Source organism: Pollicipes pollicipes, unplaced genomic scaffold (assembly GCF_011947565.3).
Source record: "Pollicipes pollicipes isolate AB1234 unplaced genomic scaffold, Ppol_2.1 Scaffold_4836;HRSCAF=5710_pilon_pilon_pilon, whole genome shotgun sequence".
NCBI classification, from domain to species: Eukaryota; Metazoa; Arthropoda; class Thecostraca; order Pollicipedomorpha; family Pollicipedidae; genus Pollicipes; species Pollicipes pollicipes.
The window spans coordinates 377039-386372 of NW_023596568.1; positions in this window are offsets into that span (position 1 = coordinate 377039).

Consider the following 9334-nt stretch of genomic DNA (forward strand, 5'->3'; position numbering starts at 1 on the left):
TCTGTTGGCCATGGCTCAAATTGCCTCCACTGGTGACGAACCTTCTGGGACTTCCGGAGGAAACGCGATTTGTCCTTCGGTTCTTTCTTCACAACGTAGTAACGTTTAAGCTATAAATTCCGTAGATCTGGGATGTTGGCAATCACTCTCACAGCATCACTCAAGACTTGTTACGGCTTTTTTTCCAGGCGTCGGATGGGAGGGGGGGGGGGGGGCGGGAGTGGGAGGAGATAATGGGGGCAGCTTCCCACATCTCCCTTTCCTTCGCTGTCACCGCTCGTGCTTACATCTTATGGCTGTCGTGTAATGCGCTGTCGAACAATCCTTTTTACAGCGTAGTGCATCACGGTCTGCGTAAGACATCGCACATGGCAGCTGGCATAAAGTATCCGTGCACACCTATGCATCGCTAGCATACGCCAATACATTTACATGATCCCGAATTTTGCGATGCCTCCAAATGAACGGCTTACTCTTTCACGTCCCAAACAAGGGAGGCTAGGGCACAACCCAAAAATCCTTACTGAAAACCAAGCTCAGCGCGTCGCAGGCGAGCAAGATTTCTTGCGGGCCGTGAAATGCCATCACATGCTCCCAATCTTATTTTGCTTGCCTAACAGGATTTCGACTGCCTATAAGTAGTCACGCACATATTAACACGCGCTTAGTTGGGCGAGTGTCAGTCTAACCCCCCGGAAGGTTTTTTCGAGAACGATTTCCGAAAAGCGAGATGTAGCCGTGCTAGACTTGGCATAGCTGTACGCAGTTAGATAGCAGATATTTTGGTGAGCAAAATTAGATGCACCTTATAAAGTCGCTGACCCAAGATAGGCCAAAGGCGGCCATGGCTGTCAGCTAAGGCAATATCTAGGAACTTTTCGACCTGCTGCGACAACTGAGTGTTAGACGAAGCCATGCATCTCTGAGATAGAACTTAGACAATAAAACAACTGTATCTGGGATTACGGCAGAATCCATTGACGTCGGTTCAGGTATTAAGGCCAGACCGAGGTCAAAGCCAGCCTGCTTCTCTATTGGAGAGCTTGATTAGCAGAGTTATTTCTGAGGCTCTTTTCGAATTTCCTGACAACAGGGACCACAACAGAGGCTTCCATGAACTTATTTAACACGCACCCGGGTGGCCGGTTTGATACCCTTCACTCGGGTGGGGGTCAATTTGACCCCCTGAAATCTTAGGAACTAAGGGGGCTAGAGACGCCAAATTCACAGGGTGTATTGGCCTATACGTGAACTCACCTAGGTTAAAGTTTGAGTCTCCTAGATCATCATCTTTGTGTCAAATAATGTCAAACAATGTCAAACTCCAGGTTGGTTTTCAAAGTGTCCCCAGAACCTAGATGCCTGTTCTAAGCAAAAGTTTGCATCCTCATTGAAGATGATTGACCTTGTTTGACTTTTCGAAGGTCATGGTGACCAAAATCATAGAAGATTGTTTTGAGTTTTACATTTGAATAAGCATCAAACATTAAGCTAGGCAGGATGTTCAGACCTGGTTCATTTTGGACTGGTGACTCAATCCAACATATAAGAATTCCATGAAAAATGTCCGATATGGTTCATGTTATCAATATATTCGAAAACGTTGGTCTGATCGTCATATCTGACTCTAGGTCAGTGGAATTTGGTCATTCAATTGTTGTGCTGCCTAAGAAAGTATCTGAGAGATGTAGAGATTCGCATAACACTCCATTGTTTCATCAGATTGTACGATTCTCCTGAACTTGACTTCTGTGAATCCATGGCCTGATTTTGAACTGTCGTGGGTCAGCGACCTTACAAAGGAGATCCAATTTTTTGATACCACACGATCCGCTGTTCCATTGTCTTCAGCCATGCAAAATTTGGCGCGGCTGCCCCGCGCCGTTCGGAAACTGTTCCGAAAACTCTCGGGGAGAGGGTCAATTTGACCCCCACCCGAGCGCGTGTTAAGGTCAGAGTAGCCCACTGACCCAAAATGACCCACATCAGCAGTTTGTTTTTGGGAACATACCGCCTGGCGTAATCCTTGACATTTAATCAAACTGGAAATCAAAACAATGTCGGATATTTTTGATAAGCATGACCTTGTAAAGGTCAAACATGATTGTTGACCTAATATGAACACCAGTGACCTTCTGCTTACAACGGGTATCTAGGTTCAAGACGGTTGCATGAAGAGGTTGACATCGTTGGTTGAGGCAGGCTGACCTCGACGCCCTGGCCAAGTGGACAAAGGAGTGGCTGCTCCCCTTTAATGCAGCAAAGTGCAAAATAATGCACATCGGGAACTGCAACCCGAGGCTGACGTACTTCTTGGACGGCGCCGAAATCGCGGTCGAGTCCACCGAGAAGGGCCTCGGGATTTTCGTGGATCACCGGCTCCAGTTCCACGTGCAGACGGCGGAAGCGATCTCCAAGGCCAACCAGATGCTGGCTGTCGTTAGGCGGTCTTTTGCCAATATCGATGCTCGCGCGTTGCCATTGCTTTTTAAGATCTTAGTACGTCCGTACATAGAGTATGGCAGCGTTATCTGGGGCCCGTTCAGCAAACTGGACCAGAAGCAGCTGGAACGGGTTCAGCGACGAGCTATCCGGCTTGCCTATGAAGTGAGGCGCCAGCCATACCCTGAGAGGCACCGACTCCTTCAGTTGCCATCGCTGTACTATCGTCGTCGTAGGGGAGACATGGTAACAGTGTACCAGCTGCTTCACGGAGGTATGTCGCTGTCGGAAGGGGAGTTCCTGACAAGGCACAACACGGAGGTGACGAGAGGACACCAATGGAAGCTCCGAAAACCTCGAGCTAGGACTCTCGTCCGTCGTAACTCATTCAGCACGCGGGGTGTCAACGACTGGAACGCTCTTCCAAACCGGTCGTGTCGTCGACCTCAGTCGAACAGTTCAAGTGTAGACTTGATACGCACTGGGCTGACATCATGTGCGACGTCCCACACTGAATCTCCCCATAATTTGAGACTGTTTGGTTACCGAAGCGGGACCCTGACGAGACCGAGACCTACAGGCCTATTGGCCTCCTACAATGCCCGATCACCATAAGGTAAGGTAAGGTAAGGTTGAATGGGCACTTTGGACACCAATCTGCCCTCGCTTTGTTTGACCTTGATTGACGTCATTTGACCGAATACCATGACTTAGAAACCTCAACTTTTGGCACAAATGAGCTCACATGCAGGTTAACCCGTCCTGTGAATTTGGTGTCTCACTGACACTACTGTCACCTAGCAATAAGTTTTATAAACTTTCGTTCACCCGCATCCCCGTATCGTAAATGTCACAAAAGCGTCATAACTGAACGCAAAATATCTTGAAAACTATTGCTTCACCTCAGGGCAACGAAAGCTTCACCAAAGGCTACTGGCGTCGCATTGCTGTTGGTGTGTGAATGCATTGCCTCTCGGTGGGTCTGCTGTTGTTCAGGATTTGTGGTCCATTTCGTATCTGGCAAGACCTTGATTTAGATGCATACAAAATCTAGGACACTTTCCTAGGAAAAGGTAAGGTTCTCATGTTTGATTCTGGGTTGGAGAAGCAAGAGTTCACGAGTGTCGTGAAAAACCTAAAAACCGTTAATATTCGGATAAGAACGAGGGTTGTCGTGTTTTGTTTAATCGCCATTTTATGAGCATGCATAAAGTGCTGTCTCTGCCAGCCTGTGGGAGTGAAATACAAATATTCCCAATATTCCCAACCCATTTGCCACTCAACACTGTAACATGCAAACCTCAGACTTGCTGGGGTGCTATGAACTGTTTGGAGGAACCCTCCACCCATGATATAGTGCAGAGAAGGTGGTTGTTGATGAATACCCATCAGGAGGGGAATAGAAACAATATGAAGGGTTTAGAAAAAGTGAAAATGAGCCTTTTTGAAATGATCAAGAAATAATATAGTATCAGCAAAATGTAGGTATTAAGTAAGCCAACATGAAATTTAGAGGAATATCAGTATGTGTGCCAATAAAGGTGGCAGAAACTACATATAAGGTGTGGTGTGGTGGGTATGAGGTGCGTGATGTATTATATGTAAAGACTCACATAGTTTGATTGCATCCTTTAGCCTTTACATGAATTGCAAATTTATAGGAGCTTAGCATGACATTGGTAGGACTCACTGCCCTGCTTTTGGACATGATAGCAATAAGCAAAAGGCTAACAGTTATCAGATTACAGTGCCCAAAAGACTGACTGAATTGCAAGTTCTCAGCATTTGCACCTTTGTTGTTGACAACCTTTGGCCAATCATCATTTCAGTCCTGCGTAACAATGTATCCCGTTGAATGCTGAAAACATGGCAAGATGCAGACTTGATGCCTGTGTTCCCCAGGTTTTCATCTCAATCTTTTATACAATTATAGCTGTTGAAGGGTACACCAAAGTTGTGATCACATCCACACAAGCTGTCTGCTGACACACTACAGCTGTCTGCACCTGTTGTACTAACTCCCCCTCCTACTGCAGTGTCTTCCAACCTGTGGTGTGTGCGGCGCGGCGTGCCAGCACTATGAAGGTCTACTGTGCCATTGAGGAGTGCCCGCACCACGCGGCCAGCAGCGACGCCGTCGGCCTGGTCGAGTTCCCGACGTCGGCCGGCCAGCTGCGCGTGTGGCGCGCGCTGACCGGCGTGCGTCACGTGGTACGCGGTGTGACCCGCCTCTGCACCGACCACTTCACGCCGGCCGACCTGGAGCCGGACGCGCAGTGGGAGCGGCTGTACCCGGGCCAGGTGAACCCCAAGCCGCGCCTGCGGCCGGGCGTGGTGCCGTCGCGCGGGGTGCCCGGCTGGCTGGAGGAGAGGTGAGCAGCGCCGGGCCGGCCGACGCCCGCCAGCCGCTTCTGGCGGCCGCTAGGTGTGGTCAGGTCATCCCTTAGTCTGAAATTTGCAGTGATTGATCAGAAACCATGATCAGAAACCAAATGACTGAGGTGTGCTTTCCTTATAATTAGTTCTTTATTGTTATATGTTGATCTCATGATTTGTGCTTGTGTCGTGCGCTTTGTTCTAATATCGGCAGCGCGGCTGCATTTCCATCTGCGATAAGTGCAGGTGACCCCGAGGTCCACCTGTCCCAGCTGACCGCCGTCTCCGCCCGCAGCCTGGCCGTGGCACCGCTTGCGCCGGTTGAGCCGCCCTCCATGTTCGTGCGCCAGGAGGGGAGCGGCGCGCGCCGCGTGCGGCCCTCGGCGCGTCTGCAGGACGCGCACCCAATCCTCTTCGACGACCCGCTGCCGGCGCCGCCGGAGCGCCGCGGCCGCGGCCGGCCACCCCGCGCGCGCCGCGGCCGGCCGCCGCTGAGGTCGCGGCGACCGCGCTCGCCGCCCCCCGACCTCTCCGACCCGGCCGTGCGCGCGCAGCTCGTCCAGCAGGCGATGGATGAGTACGAGTGCCGCGAGCGCGCGGCCGGCGCCGCCGAGCCGGTACAGACACTGTACGTAAGCCTGTCGGCCGACGACAGCGCGCTGGAGGTGACCGTCGAGGGCGGCGCGCCGGCGCGCGGGGCGACGCGCGGCCGGCGCGGCCGTCCCCGTGGCGTGAGGCGAGCGCGCGGCGGCGGCGCGACGCCAGGCGGAAAGCGACCCCGCGTGGAGCGAGACGCCGTCGAGGAGGATGAGGAGCTGCGACCGGCCGCCAAGCTGCCGCCCAACACGTCGCAGCGCTTCCGCGAGGTCCTGGCCAAGCAGCGCGAACTGCAGCAGCTGGAGAAACAGCTGGAGGAGGCGGCGGCAGCAGCGGCGGCTGAGACGGGCACCGACGACGAGGCGCTCATGGTGCTACGCGGCGACGCGCCGCCGCCGCCGCCCAAGCTGACGCTGCCCGAGGCCGACAATTACAGCACGCCGTCCAGCCTGCCGCAGGCGCTGCAGCTGCTGCACCAGCAGCGGCTAGAAAACTTGGAGCTGCGGGGCCAGCTGCTGCGCGCCGCGCGCCGCGAGCACGAGCTGGCGGCACAGGTGGCGGCGGCGCGGCGTGAGGCCGCTCGCGCCAGCCGCCTCTTCGAGGAGAAGCTGCGAGACATCTTCACGCCGGCGCAGCTCAAGATGGTACAGAACAAGTCACAGCGCATGCACATGTGGGACACGCTCGACATCAAGCGTGCCATCGGCCTGCGCCGGCTCTGCACGCGCCGCGCCTACGCCTACGTCAAGGAGGTGCTGCGCGTGCCGCTGCCCGGCCTCGCGGTGCTCCGCGGTTCGTCGCAGCGTGACCCGGAGACGCAGCGCATGTATCAGGAGATGGTGAGCGGTCACCGGCGTAAGCACATGACCAAACGGGCGCGTGTAGTCGCCAGCCGGCCGCTACAGCCGCCGTCCGACCATGACAAGTACATCTACTTCACGGCAGAGGGCGCGGGCGCGCTCGGCCGGCGCGGCGGCGCGGCCGCTACGGTGGTGGCGCGCTCAGCGGCGGCCAGCAGCCTACTGGAGACGGCACACGCTGGCCCTGACGGCGTATTGCTTGACGACGCGGGCGAGCCGCTGTACGTGGACCGCGCCGTCGGCGGGTCGCCGCCACCCACCGACCACTTCCTCGTGCTCATGCCCAATGACGACACGGAGCAGGAGCCGGAGCCGGAGCAGGAGCCGGAACAGGAACAGGAGCAGGAGCAGGCGATACAACAAGAGCAGCAGCCCGCACCGGCTCCGGCTTCGGCGAAGCGACGGCCACGGCGGCCAACCATTCTCCGCAACCGAGTGCAGGCCCGGCCCCGCTTCGGACTGGTGACGAAGGGCGATGAGGACGAGTCCGAGCCGGCCGCGCCGGCCGGTCAGTCGATGGAGCCCGAGTGGCCGGCCGGGCTGCAGTGGATGGGCGCCGCTCAGGTGGATTTCTCGGACGGAACAGTGTAGACATCGGCGGCGCCGGATGGGCCGGATGCCGCGAATCGCCGGGCGGAAATGGTGTGGTGCGCGATACCTCTTCTGGATTAGTGACAGCAGGCATTGATCGGGACAGTTGGCGTTTCGTTTTGTACAGTAGTTTATTTCATAAGTCGTCCATGTTTCTCTGAGATTTATGTATCATCCGCGTCGTCAGTTTGGTTAGTCTTCATCAGCTGACTGCAACAGAAGTACTCATTTTAGTCTCAGAACATTCCGTTGAGGCTTCCAAGCTTGCCCGTGTGGTTTGAGTCTGATTGTTACGAATTGCAAACACCAAGCCCGCATTTCCTGCATTTTCCTCCTGTAATTGTATGACGAGTGTCACGCTCACCATTCCGTATTGAACAGGCTGCACCTGCGACGGACACGGGAAATAGATCCACAGCCTGAGCGTCAGGGACGTCAATGCACTTAACAATCAGGGCGATCTTCTTCGCTGTTGGTTCTCGGTTCTTTTTGGTTATTGTGCCCGTCTTGCTGCTGTTTGCCTTGAGCAAGTTGTCTCCATCTAAAACGCTGTCAAATCTGCTACCAATGTGGGAGTTCTGACTACATATGAGTGTTTGATATCTGATTTTATCTGGGTGTGAAGAGAGACACAATTTAATTCCAATCTTCCATTGACAACGCCCGCCCGCTTGCAGCTGAAGAGCGTTTACGGTTATTGAAATTTGTTTCGTAAGTATAAAGATCGACCTTGGTTCGGCCTTGGTGCGGACTTGATGCCTTTCCGCCACGCCATGTCCGCCGTCACCGTTGCAAGACGGACCAACATATCCTGCAACATGGCCGGAACAGGAGTATCAGAAGCGTGACCGTACTGGTCAGAAGCCAGGGCAATTGCAAGTTTGTTGTGCAAAGCGAGGACAGACGAAGGGTTGCACGTATGCCGCAAGAGCAACGTCAAGGGTGGGCCAGATGACAACGCAAATGCATGAGGAGCATGAGAGGGGACAAATAACTGGGCGTAAGAGGGTCCGGACTGGGGGCAGGGATGGGTTAAGATTGACAAAACACTGGACAGAACAGTAGACAATATGTTCGAGAAAAGAGGCCGCGCAGGACGGGGTGGCTAATAATGAACGAGACAGGTGACATGACGGGACAGAACGAGACAGCTTTAGTCCAGTCCTGTTCAGATACCGGTCCTGTCCCGTCCCAAAACCGGTCCTGCCCAGATCCAATACCGGTCCCGTCTTGTCCCAATACCGGTTCTGTTCTGTCCCAGCACCGGCCCCGTCCTGTGCCCAGACCGGTCCTGTCCTATCCTAATACCAATCCTGCCCTGCGCGGTGCCGAACGGGACGGGGCAGGATGAGCCGGAGCATTGCTGACTGGACAGCACAGAGAGCAGGATAGGACAGCATCACTCTTATGACTGGGCGGGTGATATAGGACCGATGTTGTCTTATTGTGTCCTCCGCCTTCTCACCTGTGTTGTCCGTTGTCCTCTCCGCCCGTCCTCTGCTCTCTGCCCTGGTCTCTGTCTTCTGTCCCATACTTTGTGCCCTCTGTGCTGCTGTGTGCTCTGTCGTTCCATACTCCTTATGCTACATCTTCAGTTGCCCTGGTCTGTCCTCGTCCTGCCCTGTGGCGTCTACTGTTATGCTCTACGTCCTGCACAGCCAAGTTCCACGTCCTGCCGTGCCCTGCCCAGGCCTAGCTTTCCACATTGCACTTAACTATTGTTCTTGCCCACTACACTGCCATTCTCTGCCCTGTTATGCCCTCTGCCCTATCCTCTGTCCGCTCAGTCCTGCACTTCCCTCTATCTCATCTCACGGTCGCTGCCCTTCCCGCCCTTGGTCCCTTTTCCTATACTCTTACTCACCCCTGCTCTTTCCTCTGCGGTGTCCTGCGTCCTGTCCTTCGCCATGTCCTCTGAGCAGTCCTGCGGCTCGTCCCCTGCTCTGTCTTCTGAGCGTTCGCGCGGCCTGCCCCTTGTCTTGCCTTCTGATCGGTCCTGTGGCCTGCTCCCTACCACGTATTCTGAGTGGTCTTGCAGTCCGGCCCCTGCCCTGTCATCTGTTCTGTCATCCGTGCTGTGCTCTGCGCCATCTTCATGCTTGTCCTCCGTTCTGTCCTTTGCTAAGTTCCGTGCTCTGCTCCGTTAGTCATCTGTCCTGCGATGTGCAGACCTGGGGTATGCCGAACTCCGCACAAGGCTGGTCTTTCTCTGATGTCCCGAAGTCTGCGACGCTGTCCTGTTATGCTATTGTAGGATTTCATACGGCTGGAGGTGATTCTTCCAGACGCTGACCGACCTAGTTGTATCGTTAAATGAGCTGTTCTTAATTGTTGAAAATTGTTGGCTGCAAAACCATGAGGTTTCGAGATGTAAAGTTTCGAGCTTGAATTGAACTGCACTTTGCCACCATATAGCTTTTGCAAATGAAGCAGCAGTTTTCACCGACTGGACCTGGCGGTTTTATAGC